This window comes from Megascapheus bottae, chromosome 22, assembly GCF_031878675.1.
Source record: "Megascapheus bottae isolate mThoBot1 chromosome 22, mThoBot2.hap1, whole genome shotgun sequence".
NCBI classification, from domain to species: domain Eukaryota; kingdom Metazoa; phylum Chordata; class Mammalia; order Rodentia; family Geomyidae; genus Megascapheus; species Megascapheus bottae.
This window is the reverse complement of record NC_143530.1, coordinates 18,495,842-18,513,817: the sequence shown is the minus strand read 5'-3', so window position 1 is coordinate 18,513,817 and position 17,976 is coordinate 18,495,842.

Here is a 17,976-nt window from a genome sequence, read left to right as displayed (position 1 = left end):
GCTGTCAGAAAGAATGACATCGCCCCATTTGTTAGGAAATGGAAAGACTTAGAAAAAATCATATTAAGTGAAGTAAGCCAGACTCAAAGGAACTTAGGCTTAATGGTTTCCCTCATTCGTCATAATCAGTAGAAACCTTGGGCTCTACTAGCAGAGATTTGCAATAGAGCAAAATCTTGATACATAAGGACATATAATGTGAAGCTAATTGAAAGGACCTTCAGGATAGTGAAACAAAAGCCATATAATGAATGATTGTTGTCCTTAATGTACTATGTTGTCTCTCATCTCCTTTGCTGTCCCTTGGTTATCTCATATTGTTACAGTATCTCACTTTGTTATCTGATATATTGAATTTATTTGTATTTGGATATTTGAAATTTGATAGGGAAGGGGGGAAAACCAAGACGGGTGGGGGGTGTGGGGGGGAGGGAAACGGGTACCAAGACATGTGAAAGGGTATCAATGTATGTGAATTAATGCACCTTCTATCTGGCAAATATCATGTAACCCTTTTACTAATTACAATAAAAAAAATAAAAAAAATGTAAAAAAAAAAGAAATAAAAGGTTATCATTTCTAGTTTATTTTTTGGTGATGTACAATTTGTAATCAAAGTCTATTCCTTCACTGCATTTCTAGTATTTTTTCTTAGACTTTTAAGGCATTTTACTAGCACATATTACTTGTATGCGTAGATTTCATTATGACATTTACACACCAGGATACAATATAACCTTATCAATCTTACTCCTCTGTTACACCCATTACTGTGTTCTTAAAAAAATCTTGGCCAGTCTCCTTTTATTTTCATATATGAAAACAAACTGCTTTACCATATTTTAAACATATTCACCCATTTGCCATCTATTTTTTTGTTTGGTTCTTGGGATATTTATTTTACCATAGTTAAAATTTTTTTCTATATAAGGTCTCTTGTTTAGTCTATGTGTTTTAGAAATATATCCCCTCACCAATGCAGCTGGGATATGTAGCTAGAATCCCAGCTCTATAACCCATCAAGTGTTAGTTACTATGTCCAGCTTAATATATGTGTGTCTGTACATATACACAGTTGTAAGTATATATACATATATGTGTATATACATACACATGTATATATGTACACATAAATATAGATGGCTGGAAGGGATGTAACATTTTTTTAAAGATTTTTTAATTTTTCTTTTTTTATTTCAATATATAGAGAGATTACAATTATATTCACCAGAGGGTGCATTACATCTCACACAATGATAATCCCTTCTTACATTATTGTCCCCATTTCCCTCCCCTCACACCCTCCCATTATTTTTCCCTCCTATTTCAAATAAACAAGTAAACATCAATATAATATACCAGGTAACAAAGTGGGATACTGTAACAATATGAGATTAACCAAAAGGCAACACAAGAGAAGAGAGAAAAACATGATACATAAAGAATAACAGTCACTTATAATTAAACTCTTGTTTCCATGTCCTGGTGGTCCATTAATTTGGTCTCATCCTATAAGGCCTTATGTATCTAGGGTTTGGGCTATTGTAATCTTCTGCTAGTAGAGCTCTAGATGTGTACTAATTATTACCAATGAGGGAAACTATTGGCCTATATTTCTTTGAGTCTGGCTTACTTCACTTAGTACATTTTCTAATTTTTCTTAAAGCAACATACTGCTCTACTTTTTTACCCTTTTGTTCTAATGTCTTGGTTCATTTTGATATTGATGTAACTCTGGCTTCAAAACTTTCATATTCTGAAATTTTATTTTTTATAATCTGAAAAATTTCTGTAGAATTATCACTATCATTAAATACTTGAGAGGACTGCACAGTAAAATGATATAAGTCCTGAAAAATCTCTTCCTCAAAGATTAAAAATTACAAGTCATATACAAAGATATTTCATGGATATCAGGCTCTCTATTTCTTCTCTCATAAATTTTATACTTTATATATTTTTATTCATTTTCCTTTTTGTATTTATTGTGGAATTTATTTTTATTCAACTACGTGTTATAAGGTATCTTTACAATCAAATATCTTCAATTCATTGTAATGATTTATTTTGTTCTTGATACTGGATGTTTGTATTTATGTTCCTTCATTAGTATAGACAGAACTTTTCAATTTAATTGATATTCTAAAATCACTTTTGCTTGCTTTGATATTTTTTATTGTTTCATGAACTTCTACTTCACTGATGTTCTTTATTTTGCTTACTTTGGATTTGATTGCCCTTTATTTGCTAGTTTCAAAAGGTATTATCTATAAGTGAAGCATAAAAGTTCATGGACTATACCCAGGCCTAGGCCTTGATTTCAAGCCCTAGGATCAGCACAAAAAGGATAGGAGAGAGAGAGACAGACAGACAGACAGACAGACAGACAGACAGACAGAGACAGACACAGACACAGACAGACACAGACACAGAGAGACAGAGAGAGAGAGAGAGAGAGAGAGAGAGAGAGAGAGAGAGAGAGAGAGAGAGAGAGAGAGAGAGAGAGAGAGGAAGGAGGGAGGGAGGGAACTACAAAAGATATTATCTGAGATAATTGACTTGAACATTTTTTTCTTTTCTAATGCCAGTGTATAATTTGGTAAATGCTCCAGTGAGCTCATTACTTCTATTACTCTCCAGTTACTTTCTAAAAATTATAAATATGTTTTTAGGTACATATAAATATGTACCTAAGCTCTTTTGCTCAAGGCTAGTACCACTTTGAGCCACAACATCACTTCCAGTTTTTGAGTGTTTAGTTGGAGATGCGTCTCACAGGGACCTTTCTGCCCTAGCTGGCTTTGAACTGAGTAGTTAGGATTACAGACATGAGCCACCAGCGTTTAGCTAAAATTATTTTAGTTCAAAGAATTTTATTTTTTCTAATGTGTATTTGTGTACTGGTATACCTTATTGGAGCTAGATACCTTATTGAGACTTGCTTTTGTGGTTATTATTTCCTAATGTAAATACATATGAAGACATTAATATTAATACCTAAATTCACTTAATATGTCACTTATAAGCTAGATTTTTAAAAAAACACACATTATTTTAGTTTTATTTGCCTGAATCACAAGGCTGTGTTTTTTCTTTTCTTTTCTTTTTTAATTATTATTTTATTATAATTAATGGATGGGTTACATTATTTTCACCAGATAGAAGGCGCATAATTCCACATTTATACCCCTTCTCGTTTTTGTCCCCATTTCCCTCCCCCCACCTCCCGTCATCTTGTTTTGCCCCCTCCCTATCCTATTTCAAACAAACAAATAAACATATATACAATATACCAGATAACAAGTTAAGTTACTGTAACAATATGAGAATAGTCAAGGGACATCAAAAGAGATGAGAAATATGATGCTAAATGTAAGGACCTCCAGGATATAGAAACAAAAGCCATATAATGAATAATTGTTGTCCTTAATGTACATATAATCTCTCATCTCTTTTACTGTGCCTTTGTTATCTCATATTGTTACAATATTTCACCTTGTTATCTCATATATTTTATATATGCTTAATTGGTTGTTTGAAATAGGAGAGGGAAGGGGAAATCAAGTTGGGAGGGGGGAGGGGGGAGGGAAATGGGAAACAGGACATGAAAAAGGGTATCAATATTTGTGAAGTAATGTATCTTCCATCTGATGAATATAATGTACCCTTCTGTTAATTACAATAAAACATATATAAAAAAAGAACAATCCCACATTATATGGCTCTTGTTTCCATCCTGGAGGTTCTTTCATTTAGCCCCATCCTATACAGACTTACGTATCTAGATTTTGTTCTATTGTAAACCTTTGCTAGGAGAGTCCAAGGTTTATACTAATTATGACAAATGAGGGAAACCATTGTCTGTCCTGGGACTTGAACTCGGGGCCTGGACACTGTCCGTGAGCTCTTCAGCCAAGGCCACAGCCATAGCACCACTTCCGGTTTTCTGGTGGTTAATTGAAGATAAGAGTTTCATGAACTTTAGTGGCAGGGCTGGCTTTGAACCTTGATCCTCAGATCTCAGCCTCCTCAGTAGCTAGGATTACGGGGGTGAGCCACAGCCCCTGGCTAAGGCTGTCTTTTGATTTGACCTCTTTGGTGGGCTGAAAATAAAAATGTGAGATAAGAGATCATTTTCAATATTATTATGAGAATGGAAGAAACAATTTTGTTAATTCCTTATTCCTTTACCAAATTTTAAATTTTCAGCAAGTACATTTTACCAAGGATGTTTATTTACAGTAGTTTGTATCTGTAAGTATGAGCTGCACAAAGCTTCAATAACAAATAATTTGAAAGCAGCACTGACTTTAAATAGTTATCAGAGCACTTTATTTGTCCCTTTTAGAAAGGCAGCAGAAAATGAACTCTGCAATCTGGAGGGGAGGCCTAGAAAGCACAAACTGGGAGAGAGGGAAAGAATGGTGGACATTTTCCAAAAAAAAATTTACTTGTTTCCAGACCAAGGTAACTGAAATCTCTCCGCATATCACCTTTATGGTCTCAATAAACATTTGTTTTCCAAAAAGAAAAACAATAGATCTGCTGAAATTATTTTCATACTGGGATATATAATGACAGATCAATCTCTTTCTGTATTTTTTTCAATTTATGATGGTTAAAAATGGTATAGTGAATAATTTTTATTGCTAGAGAATAGACGGCAATCATTTTTTTTCCAAAAATGTTTTATTATCTTCAAAAATCTCCAAGGTCTTCCAAGATTTAATCTTAAAAAAAGAGTAAACTACACTACAATTTCTTGTTGAATTTAAGTCTAAATCAAAGACTCTGGTCTGTTTGTATATGAATTATATACCTAACTTTATTATGGAGTAGTAGCAGTACAGACAATCTCCAGACAATATTTCAATCCATTGCTTGGTTGAATAGATTTCTTTGCTTTGAGGATATATTAGGTTTTGAAAATTTTAAGTATCAAGTGATTCCAAGGATATAAAATAGGATTTGGGAGAATTTATACTATATTTCTATCATATATTTATATAATGTCTAATGTTATATACAAACACACATATAAGTATATAAACATACATGTATATGTATAAACATACTTATACATACACATTTGACATATTTATTGTATATTATGTAATAGATATTAACATTTATATATGACGTTATTTACTATATAACTATGCATTGTGTGTGTGTGTGTGTGTGTGTGTGTGTGTGTGTGTGTGTGTCTTTTGGTATCGATCCTGGGGCTTGAACTCAGGGTTTGGGTGTAGTCCCTGAGATTCTTTTTCTCAAGGGTGGCACTCTTATCACTTGAGCCACAGTGCTAATTCCAGCTTTTTCTAAGTAGTCTATTGGAGATGAGAGATTTTAGTAGATTTTTCTCCCTGAGCTCACTTCAAATCAAGATCCTCAGATCTTAGCTTCCTCAATAGCTAGGATTGCCATATTGTTACAGTATCTTATTTTGTTATCTGATATATTGTATATATGTTTATTTGGTTATTTGAAATTGGATAGGGAAGGAGGGGGAACAAGATGAGGGGAACAGTGGGAGGAGGGAAATGGGGACCAAAACATGAGAAAGGGCATCAATATTTGTGAAGTAATGTACCTTCTGTCTGGCAAATATAAAGTAACCCTTCTATTAATTACAATAAAAGATTTACAAAATAGCTAGGATTATAAGCATGAGCCCACAGCTCTTGTATAACATTATATATTGTATGAAATATGCATTAATACTTACATTTTGATCACAATAGTCATGCATTTTGTTTTAGTCATCTGTTTATTTATTCATTTCATGTATTCATATACTCAAAATACTTATTTTGTTTGTTACCAAAGAATATAATGGGCTTCTAGTGAAGGAATAGAAGTTTAGATTTGAAGTAAGACCTATCTTCTGACAGCTATTAAACTTAGCTATAAGTCTACAAAGATTTTCAACTTCTTTTTTGGGCTTATTTAAAATCAATATCTTATTTCATATACTTGAGACTTTTAGAGCACTATCTGAAAGAATGGATTCTGAGCCCTTATGAATTTTTTCTACTCAAACATTCTATAACGTACTGGAAAATTGTTGATGCATATCTCAATTTTGCTTATTTGTTTGTTTGATTGGTTGTTATGGTTTTGATGATAGGTGTAGAACCCAAGGCCTCTCCATGTATGCTAAGCAAACTGTCTAACACTGAACTACTTTTCTGGTCTATAGCCTGATTTTAAATAATATTTAAATCTTAAGTGTTAATGTTGATGTTTTGATTTGACTAAAAATTGGAATTTTTAGAAAATTGTAGAAAATATTTTTTCCTCTTTTACAGAGAAGGAAAAAGAAGCACAGAAACTATAAAGTGGGACACAGCTCAAATAAGAGTCACAAATTTCTCTCTCCTGGCTCAGCTAGTGGCAATCATGTATTTATAATTTGATATTAAGTCTTGGAAACTAAAGAGATGAAGAATTTTAGAAATTATAGCCATACATATTTGGAGTTACTAGGTTTCATTAGGACATTTCACAAATAATGTAATCTCAATTTTGAAAAAAATACATACATGGATTCTCTCATGTCAAACATACATATATGAACATAAAACATTATTTAATAAATGTAACTTTATCTCAAATAGTATTAAGTAATAGCATTTCAACTATCCTTCTAATCCCAAAGGCTCTACTGAGAAATGTATCTCAAAGATAACAAAAATATAAACAAAATATAAGTTTTGAGCTCAGGGCCTGAGCACTGTCCTTGGGTTTTTTTTCTCAAGGCTAGAGCTCTACCACTTGAGCCTCAACACCAATTCCAGCTTTTTCCTGTGTAGTACTGAGGAATCGAACCTAGATCTTTGTGCATGCTAGGCAAGCACTCTACCACTAGGCCAAACTCCCAGCTCCAAAATATATGTTTTAATATACACCACATGAATTTTCCTCTGTGGCATTTGGGCCAGGTGTGAAACTTAAGGGGGAACAAACCCCTTGATAACACGTCAAAACTTCATCAGTATATTTTTGTGGATCAGGTAGGCTCTGAGTCTAGTAGTCCTTAACTATCTCAATAGTTTAGCTTAAAATTTACTGTTCGTTTCTATTCGTAGTCCCCCAAAGCAACATATCCCTGAAATAAACCACACAGATCAAAGTATGTTGCATTCTGCCAAAGGCATTTTAAGTTCTTTTCCATTTTTCCCCCACAGGGCTTCCAACTTTTAAAATAGCAACTATTTGCCCCCCATTTTTCTTTCCTTTACCTATAAAAATAAATTTGTATATAAATATATATCCCCCAAAACCATGAACATAAGTTTTTGTGTCCATTCAGTGACTGAAGTTTTGTTGGACTACAAATATTTCTTTCACTGCTATGATGTTTGTGTATTGAATTTTTGGCAGGATAATCCTGGCATTTGAAAAAAAAAAAGAATTCCTTCTATAGAGTATTCTTAAAAAAAAAAAAAGACACAGAGAGAGAAAGAAATTATCCGTGCCAGGAATGGCTTTAAGTTACATTTTAACAGTGGGGTAGGGAAACATTGCCCCAGATGGTGGATATAAAATATGCCATAAATTTTAATGAAGCAAATAAGTCACTAATAACCCCATCACTAACACTACTATGTTTGGGACCGACCTTAATAACGGAAAATTAAAAAGGCACATGTAGCCCTTAAACAAGTGCCTAAGACGCCTAATAGGATTTACTAATTCAGCTATTCACACGATGATTGCACAGCCCCTGGTCCTCTGCCTAAGTACAGCTGCTTTGTGTAAAATAAATAAATAAATAAATAAGTTTATTGACCACCAGATGTCCTGGCCTATAATATGTGCTGGCAGATTTTAGGTCACCCAAAGTTCAAGTGAATTTCCTAAATATACATAGAATTTTAGTAGCAGCACTATCTTGGAAACTAGACCTATATATATATTTTTTTTTCTTTTATGTTTTTTTTTTCAGCCAGATCCTAGAAATAACTTTCTTCTTTTATGTTGTGAAATCGTGACCAATGATTTTGTTTAAAGGACTCAAAATCTAAGCAAACAGGCTCTGTGGGTAAAGACTCTTGGAGAAGGCCTGTGGGACCATTTCATTTTTCATTAAAAACCTGGCAGAAGATTCCTGAAGCAAGGCATCATTAAGTCTTTACCAATGCAGTCAATTAACTTGGATATGGTAACTGAACACCATTTTCTAGTTCATATAAGGGATGCTGGGGAGGTCACATGACCGGCCAGCAGTTCACAGAAGAGAACCAGCAAGGGAATGCCAGCTTAGAGCAGCAGGATGGGATGATGCACATGAGAGTGGGTACGTGCAACGATGTGATAGTGTGTCTCCATTTTTAACTCCACAAAAGCAAAAAATGTAAAGGTAACTAAAGAAAACAAATAGTGAGTGTGTGTGTGTGTGTGTGTGTGTGTGTGTGTGTGTGGTTTCCCTACGCTTAGCTTCATATTTCAAGAAAGAAGATACAGTGAAAGCAAAGGTGGAGTCTCAATCTATGATTTCATGAGCATCTGAACTGTGCGCTCTAGGTATCCATTTCTCCTCACATCTGGTGACGTCATTCTTTCTACCATTCGAAGCTGTTGATAAAGAGGTAGAAATTGGTCCATCAATTCTGCCAACTTTGGGCTACAGTCATGTGCTTTGAATTGTCCTTGGCCCTGATTTGTTCTTCAGGACTTTTGAAAAGCAAACAAACAAACAAACAATACTTTGCCCACCTAAAAAGGATTTAGCCTATTTTTTTTAAAAAAAAGATAGCTGTTGAAATCCCAGTTAATTAGGAATCTGCAAATTGCCATGTATCCCCCATAATTTAAATGCCAACAGCAGTGGAAGCAAATGAACATGAAACCATTTTAAATTTATTTTTATTTTATATTTATATTTTATATTTATTTTTATTTATTTAAATTTATTTTTAAAAATTATTTAATAATGTTTTATTTATGTTAAGAACCTGTAAGAGATAGGCTCTCTTCCATCATGCTTCACAGGATTAAAAACATGGGACTATCTAGTCAAAATAAAGAAGGAGTTACCCAGAGTCATCCAGTTCCTTGGCTTAAAAACATAACTTAGGGCTGGGAGTTTGGCCTAGTGGTAGAGTGCTTGCCTAGCATGCACAAAGACCCAGGTTCGATTCCTCGGTACCACATACACAGAAAAAAGCTGGAAGTGGTAGAACTCTAGTCTTGAGAAAGTCCAAGGACAGTGCTCAGGCCCTAAGCTCAAGCCCAGGACCGGCAAAAAAAAAAAAAAATCATCGCACCATCACTTACTGCTTCTACTTTTGGAGAAGATGATCATCAACCTGAAGACCTGTGTTTTTTGAACATTCCACTTTCTAGACTGTTGCCATTAGCCATCTCAAGGCATTCCTTCTATCATCAAAATACCCACAGTGCTTAGCACTGAGGCTTATCTCACAATTCTTCTCAAAAGATACCATTTATACTCTCAAAATAATTCAAAGTCTCAAATGTTGTTAAGTTGCATGTCTCAATTCGATATAGGTTAAATATTTCATGCAGCCAGGAAAACGTGAACAGTGTACGGCAGATGTAGGTAAAGGTTACTAAAATTCATCTTGGCACCAAAGGTAATAAAAATGAAAGCTCAAACATGTAAATTAATGTATGTATAACTCTCTAATCTAGATGCAACACAATAAAACTACATGAGCCCCATGTCATGTTTGTTTTTCTTTTAAGTGGTACTTATTAGTCTATGTGATTTTCTTTTAGTTTAACTGCAAATACATTTACTTGTTTATTGTTGTCCCCTTAACTTTTAGTCCCAAACAAGAAAAATCACATCATTCCATACTTCCTAAAAGACAATCAAAATTGACACTGGGTTTCATAAACTTGCATCAATCTACAAACTCAGAGAAGAAAGACTATCAAGATGAGTTACTGAGAAAACTTTTAATACAAAGGAGAACCAGATACTATTGAAAGTGAAGTATAACTCAGACTTTTATCAGGCTTGATCCTGTTCTTATTAGCCCACAAAATGGAAAAGGAAAAATAAATTTCTGCTGTTCTAGATGTAGTATTGCTTGCACACTGATAATTTAGAATTATTTGTGGACATCTTTGCATTCTCCACCCAGTTTCTTTGACTTCTTTTCTCTTAATTTTGGGAGATAAAAATTCATCAACTTCCCAGATTCTATTCCCTACCAAACTATTTAAAGACAAAAGTATTATTTGCTTCTATCCTGCCTAATAATGAAGAGCCAGAACTAATACACCAGTGATCTGAAATGATTAACCTCAGGCACTGACATTTCAGAAAATTAAAGGCTGATTCATTTGCAATGTTATATTTTCAATGTTAAGAATAATTTTGGTAAAATTAATTTGGAATTAATGAGGGATGAGGTAAAATACAGGTCCATCTCCTATTAAGTGATGTCAAACTTTCAAGTCAATATTTCAATAGCAAATGGCCTACATTTATTTGTCTTAACCCCAGTCTAGACAGCGAACAGTTTACTGCTTTTTAAATAGGAAATGCTACACTGAAATTTTAAGCATTATAGCTTTAGATGCAACTAACCTTATAAGCTTCAGAGATGGATGGTTTTAACCATGGCTTGTGTATTATTTCTGTTTCTATGAATTTGGGGGCCAGGTGAATATAATCCAACTGAATTTTCAGAAGAAAATACACTCTAGGTCTTATTTCTGGTGAGATTTCTCACACCTTCCCCTACGATGTGTTTAATTAGCCAGAGCCTTTTGTGTTTATTTGGTAGATTTGGATACAAATGAATAAAAAGGCCTTTTCATCTCTTTATTTTTTTTTATCAGTACTTCCCCCAAAGCCAAAGCAGGTGTCTGTGGGATTAAACATAATTACAAAGAGAGAGGGAGAGAGAAGAAGGGAGCTAGATAATAATTCCCAGCAGAGCTGGAATTTGAGAACGGGAGCAGGTGCTGCAAGAGGCCCCATGTATCCAACTAATTTGGGCCATGATGTTGTGCAAAGGCCGACATATTCATCCTTTAAACCGAGAGGGCACTGGCAGGCTGTGAGGATGCCAGGATGGCCGGCTTCAGAACTGTGGCTACCAGGGTAACCAGACCCAGCTTCTCACTGCTGCCTTTGTTGGGGACAGCCACAGGAAACAAAGTGCCATTTCTTACCATTGTACGGGCACATGCATAATCTCCTCCTTTTGGCTTATCATCATGAATTAGCAATTACTCTATTAATACATGGGAGAGAGGGAGCAGGTGACAAAGTCCCACAACTCCTAGTTTATAGTTGTGAACGCTGTCTTTTTTTTTTTTTTTTCCAGTTGGGATCGACCTTTTCCACTAGTGTATTCCTATTCAATGATCTCATAAGAAAAGTTGTTTTAGAAAAAACAAGTGGTTTTCTTTCTGCGATTGGAGAGAATCTAACCCATGGTTTGGCTGAAAGCAGAAGAAAGTGCTGAAAGAAATATGGACTGAAAAGCATTTCTGAGAACACCTGGACTGCACAAAGAGGGAAAAGCTGCCTGCTCTCACCCACCCACTGGGCCAACGCGCCTCCTGTCACAGGCCCAGCCTCTGCGACTCTTTGGATTCTCAGTGAAGATCCATTATTGAATGAAACTTTTAAGAGAATGCCACTCTTTATATATTTGTACCCACAATCCTGTAGCATTTAGAGAAGGAGAGGGAGGTGGGGACATGAGTTCTTACGATGACCTTGGGCTTCCCAAACTCAATGAATGGAGAATTTTAACAGCCGCTGATGAAGGATTCTGAAGAATCTTAAAAACAAAGATGTGTTTTGTTTGTTTTAAGACCTTGGAAAGAAGAAAGCCCCATTTTTTTCCAGATAAGTTTTGTTTTGTTTTGCCCAGAAATTACAGGAAAATTAACACTCACCCATTAAATTGTAATAGTAAGCACAGCAAATCTTTTTTTTTTCAAATGTCTCATGTTAGTTTACAAAATAATGGTATCTGTCACAATGTAATAATGAAGTTCTAGTTATGTGACTAAACCCTTTGGCTTTGATCTGTCCTGTCAGCTAGGAAAAATGAAAGGATGGACATTTTGATGTTGGAAACTATAAAATGATGTTTTTATTTTAATTTTTTAAACATTTTTGTTATTATAAAGTTGATGTATCAAGAGGTTACAGTTACCTAAGCCAGGTAAAGAGTACATTTCTTTTTGGACAATGTCACCTTTTCCCTTGATTTCTCCCAGTTGTCCCTGTATCCAAATGTTTTTCATAAGTATACAGATCCAATTTTTTTCTCTTTATATATCATCAAGTACATTGGAAAATATTTGTGTCTTACTACTCTCCTCCCAGTGATAATGTGCCAGGAGTGATATGATGTATAGGCTGAATATGTATATTTATAAAACAGGTAGGAATATTAAAATGGATCATTATTTACATTCAGATAGTTAGTGGAACCTAGTGTTGATGTCTCACACCTGTAATCCGAGCTACATATGAGGCTGAAATGTGTAGATCACAGTTCAAAGCCAGCCAGGGCTGAAAGATTTGTGAGACTCAACAGTCACAAGAAGCCAAGAGCAGTGCTGTGGCCCAAGTGGCCCAACACTAATCCTGTGCAAAATAGAAGCTCAAGGACAGCACACAGGCCCAGAATTCAACCCCTAGACCAAAGAACTGGAAGATTAAAAAAAAAAAAAAAGCAATTGAAACTAAATCAGAGAAATGAACCCTGATACTATATTTCAGATGTGAATTTCTGTTTTCTAACCTGATCCATTAGCTTTTTATTATAGAGGTTTTATTGGTGTCATTTAATTTCCAATAGATCTAGATTTTCCACATTCTTTCAGCAATTCTGTTTTGAGTTTCCCTCAAGTATTCTTACTTGTATTTTGTTATTTCAGTGTTCCATTTTCTAAATTGTTGTGCCTATGTGAAGGATCTTGTGATTTCCCTATTTATCTATCTTTACCATTAGGTCAATATTTTAAAAATATTAAAATTAAAAATTCTTATTCATGGCTGGACACTGGTGACAAATGCCTATAATCCTAGCTACTCAGGAGACTGAGATCTGAGGACTGAATTTCGAAGACATCCTAAGCAAGAATGACTGTGACTCTCCAATTAACTACCAAAAAAGCCAGATATGGAGCTGTGGTTCAAGTAGTAGAGCACTAGACTTGAGCAAAAAAGTTCAGGGACAGTGCCCAGACCCTGACTTTAAGCCTTAGGATTGGTAAATAAATAAAATAAATAAATAAATAAATTCTTATAGGTGTTGCCTAATCCCAAGATACTTGTTAGAACCTTGTTAAAACCATATTTATCTTTCTAAAAATGTCTTTTATTTTAGTTTCTAGAAGTAAAGTTCATCTTTCCATATTTTATAATGTCTATAGGATAAGGTGTTGATATATTTGTGCTTGGATTACAAACAGGAACTATTGTGCCTTACTTTCAGATAACATAGCCATTCATGTCTTACAATTTCTGCAGCCATTTTCTAATTGACAAAAAAACACATTTTATAGCAAAAGTAGCATGTTTCATCAAGGAAAACAAAACTGAAATTGCTACCTTCTTCTATCTCTATTAAGTTTATTGAAATTTTGGAGAATCAGCCTTCAGCTCTTCTCCACTTCCTAGTAAAGAATGTTGCAGTTCTTTCTGAAATATGTGGCTTTTCTGGTTGTTACTAGAAGCAGCAAGGTCAGCAGTTGTCATTAAATTTTCTTTCAACAAAATCACTATATCTTTCTTTATTCTAATATATCACTCATTTGTTTAACGAGTAAAATCAATAATGTTACTACCTGTTTAAAAGTTATGATTTGTGCTTACCTACTTCCAGAAAGAATCATGGAGGCCTACAATATGGTTGCAATAAATAAAATTGCCAACATATGGGTATATGAATTTAACATTAGGTCATTTTATCTAAAATATGGACTTTATAGGGCACATATTACTAGCACATAGTTTATATGAGCACATGAAATACACAAAAGGGAAATATGAAGTTATGTCAAAGACTAGTGAAATTTTTTTCTAGGAATAAGAATTTATTTTTGCACTCAAGTGGAGTCTAAACTTCCATTAGACTAAAGCAAATAGAAAACAAGGTGAGAAAATAAAAAAAATCCAATAAAGAAACTTCATTTTACAGAACGCAGTGGTTAGCACCTGTAACCCTAGCTACTAAGGAGGCTGAGATCTGAGGATCTCAGTTCAAAGCCAGCCCAGGCACTAAACTCTGTGAGACTCTTATCTCCAATTAACCACTAGAAAACTGAAAGTGGTGCTGGGGCATCAGGAGTAGGGCAGTAGCCTTGAGCTAAAGAGCTCCGAAACAGGGCCCAGGCCCAGAGTTCAAGCCCCACGACTGACAAAAAAAAAAAAAAAAAAGAAAAGAAACTTCATTTTCCGAACTCTCTGAACTTCAATTAGCACAGAAAATGTACATTAATCACAATAATGAATTTATTTATCCTATCCAACATTATTATCGACATAAACTGAAAGTGATAAAAAAGAGTATAAATATTGCATGTAATTCTAAGCTATTTCAATTCCTTGACCAAAAATAAATTAAATGCTGTGAAAAAAAAGTCATTCTTTGATGTATTAAACACTAGTTCTTACAAGACAGTGATTTTATGGAAGTCAAAACGTATTTTCAACTTCGCAATTGAAAAGTATAGTTTCTTGTTGTCACAGAAAGATCCTATGTTAAAATCATACTTGAAACTATGACATTAAATTTATTTAAGTAAAATGAAATATAAATTTTGTCTGGAGCATGTGGAGAGATCTAGAAAGTGTAGTGTAGCCTAAAATGTTTGGTGTAATCAACAATGTGTAAAAAATATTTTAGAGTGATAAAATATCCAATTCATCTAGAATGTATGACTTAGCTAACTGCCTTACAGTTTCACATAATATGTGCAAATGTTGCATAATCCATTTTAAAAAATTAGGGAAAGGGGGATGGAAAGAGGGCCAAAAATATGAGAAGGGGTATCAAGGTTGAGAAGTAATGTACCCATTCCTTGATGAATGTAACTTTGTAACCTCTTTATACATTATCTTGACAATAAAATAAAAAATTATTGTAAAGGTGATGAACAAGGGGTTTACCATTACATAAGTAAGGTAATAAATACATTTCTTTTTTAATAGCTACCCCCTCCCCTCTTTTCTCTTGAGTACCACTCCTTGCTTCCCTCCCTCCCAGACTGTAAAGTTCATTTCCAACATAGTCAAGTTCAATTCCAATATTAATGCATTAGTTCATCCTTTGTCCTGCTATTTCTGTGATTCCCTTTCCCTTCCATAGTTGAGATAAGTTTATGTACAAGATAAAAGATACAGAAAAGTAAAACAGAATAAAAATAGAAATAACTACATATAGGACATAATAAGAACCTCTTATTTTCAATTTTTGGAGTTCATTTTGATATGCTTCATTATATATGGTCCTATATGCCTCTAGTGATTGGGCTATTGTGATCCTGCTAAGAATATCATAGACATATTCTAGTAATTACAAATGAGGGAAACCATGCAACCTATATTTCTTTGAGCTTGGCTTGTTTCACTTAATATAATTTTTTCAGGTCTTTCCATTTTCGTATGAATGGGGCAATGCCATTCTTTCTTATCGAAGCATAGAACTCCATTGTGTATATAAACCACATCTTGAACCATTCATCTACTGAGGGACACCTAAGTTGGTTCCAATCTTAGCGATGGAAAATAATGCTGCAGTGAACATGGTTGTTCTTTCTTAGCTTTAGTAGCCCTTGTTTGTAGTCATTTGGGTAAATGCCCAGGAGTGGGATTGCTGGGTCATAGAGGAGTAGAGCAGCCAATTTAATGTTAGTTTCAATTACACTTCATTTCTTGTCTCAAAATAAATATTTTACTGAGGATTCTCATTATTTTTAAGGTGTCTTCAAAAATATTATTTTATTAAATTAGGATAATGTCTCACTGTAAATGATCTGTCATTAATTCTTATTAAAAACTATTATAACCATAGAACATTCATACATGTCCCATAATACAGTAAACTCAGATTACCTTTTAATCTATATTAAAGACAATTACACTTTGTATAGTATGCTATCCAATAAGGGTATAGTTATAACAAAAACTTGTCAAAAATAATTTTTCCCAAAGTGAGAAATATACAAATATCTAGTTATATAACAAGATGCTTCATTTATGGTATTTTTAAATCTTATTGTATTAGAGTATATCAGTTGTACAAAGGGATTTCATTGGGGAATTTTTGTACATTCATATAATCTACTTTGCTCATATTCCATTTGATTTTTAATCCTCTCCTCATTTTTGAATAATTTCATTAGGTTTCAGTAATCTATTTTCATACATATCTATGAAGTACTGCAATCAATGTTCAAAGTACTTAGAAGAACATCTCTAGAAAAGGCATTCTTCCTAGAGAAAAAGTTAAATGGGAAACAGCTGAGATTCATATTTGGTCACATTGATCAGACTAGACTTTTGTCCTGGGGTTAACATGAGTTTAGGATTTTCCGCTGAGGATTGGTAGATCTTTTCAAATGCTAAAAGTATAAGCAATGTTAGTAATGCTGATAGAAGTTCATCCCTTAGTTACATATTCTTTGAGTTCCTGAAAAATCCTGCAATATCTGTTGGATCAATCCAAGGGTAGCTGGCAAACTTCTAAGTAACTTTTTTTTTTTTTTACAGATTTGATAACATACTGAGAATTAGCTCAAAGCATCTGCCTTTCAAGTACACTTAGCTAAATTTATTTCAAGGTCTATTATTCTGCTTCTCGGGTTTGTTTAGCTGAAGAGGAAAACACTCTCTTAAACATCTGTTTCAGATGTAAAACTATATCTATTCACAGTTGTTCTTTTATGTCTAAAACATAAGTAATTTTTGAATTAGAAAAGGTAAGAAAGAATATAACTAACCATTGTTAACAAGGCCTGATGATTGTTTTGTGTGTTGTGTATTGTATTGTGTTGGGAAGGGACTGCCAGTGATGAACTTAGGAGGTTGGATTTGTTATGCTTGACATGCAAATTAGAAAGGAAGAAAACTTCTTGCATTGACAGTAAACATTCAAACAACTAAGCTCAAATCATTCCAATCAGATGTGAAAGATAATTGATAAGAAATTAAATGATTATTGTATGAAAAAAATATCTGACAGAAGAAAAATCTCTAAGAAAAAGAAACCTACTTTAGAGTTAGCCATAACCCCTTAAAGCTAAATAACTTAGAAACACAGAATTCAAAGGCTTAGTTTACAGATGACCAATTTCACTTATTCTTAGCAGAATGATGTCTCCAGTGTGAACACAACAATATCTATCTTCTTAAATAATCATTATATCTCAGCAGAACACAGGGTGATAATCAACCTAAATTAAATGATGTTGCAAAACTTTGTTCATTAGTAGACTGTATGTTAGTTTCCACATAAACATGATCCACAAAAGATGAGTCATTGGAAAACAGTAAAAACAAATAGAGATTAAGTTTATACATAATATATTATGTCATGAATTCATGAATAAATTCTCTTTATTCTCTTGGAATGAAACAGTCTGAATTAAAGATAGGTTGATAAAATTGCAGTAGAAGCAATGAGATATAAGAACAGTTCTGTTCATTCAAAGTAATCTTCATGAAGAATATGAGGTTGGAGTACTTTTCAAAAGCAATAATGAATAAAAGAGGAATCATTTCAACAAATATCAAAATATTTTGAGTGTAACATTGTCTTTGACTTTAAAATTCCACTATCAGTTATTTGTCATAACAATTAGGATAATTAGGAGTGTAGCTACTAAGATTTCCATTACAATGTTAATTAGAATAGACAACAAAATTTCACATCTAGAAAGATCGATTGCAGAGGGTTGTTAAATAAATTACAGTGGCAGTATGCCAAGCAGTCCTGTGGCTCTATCTCCTATGTCATCAGTATT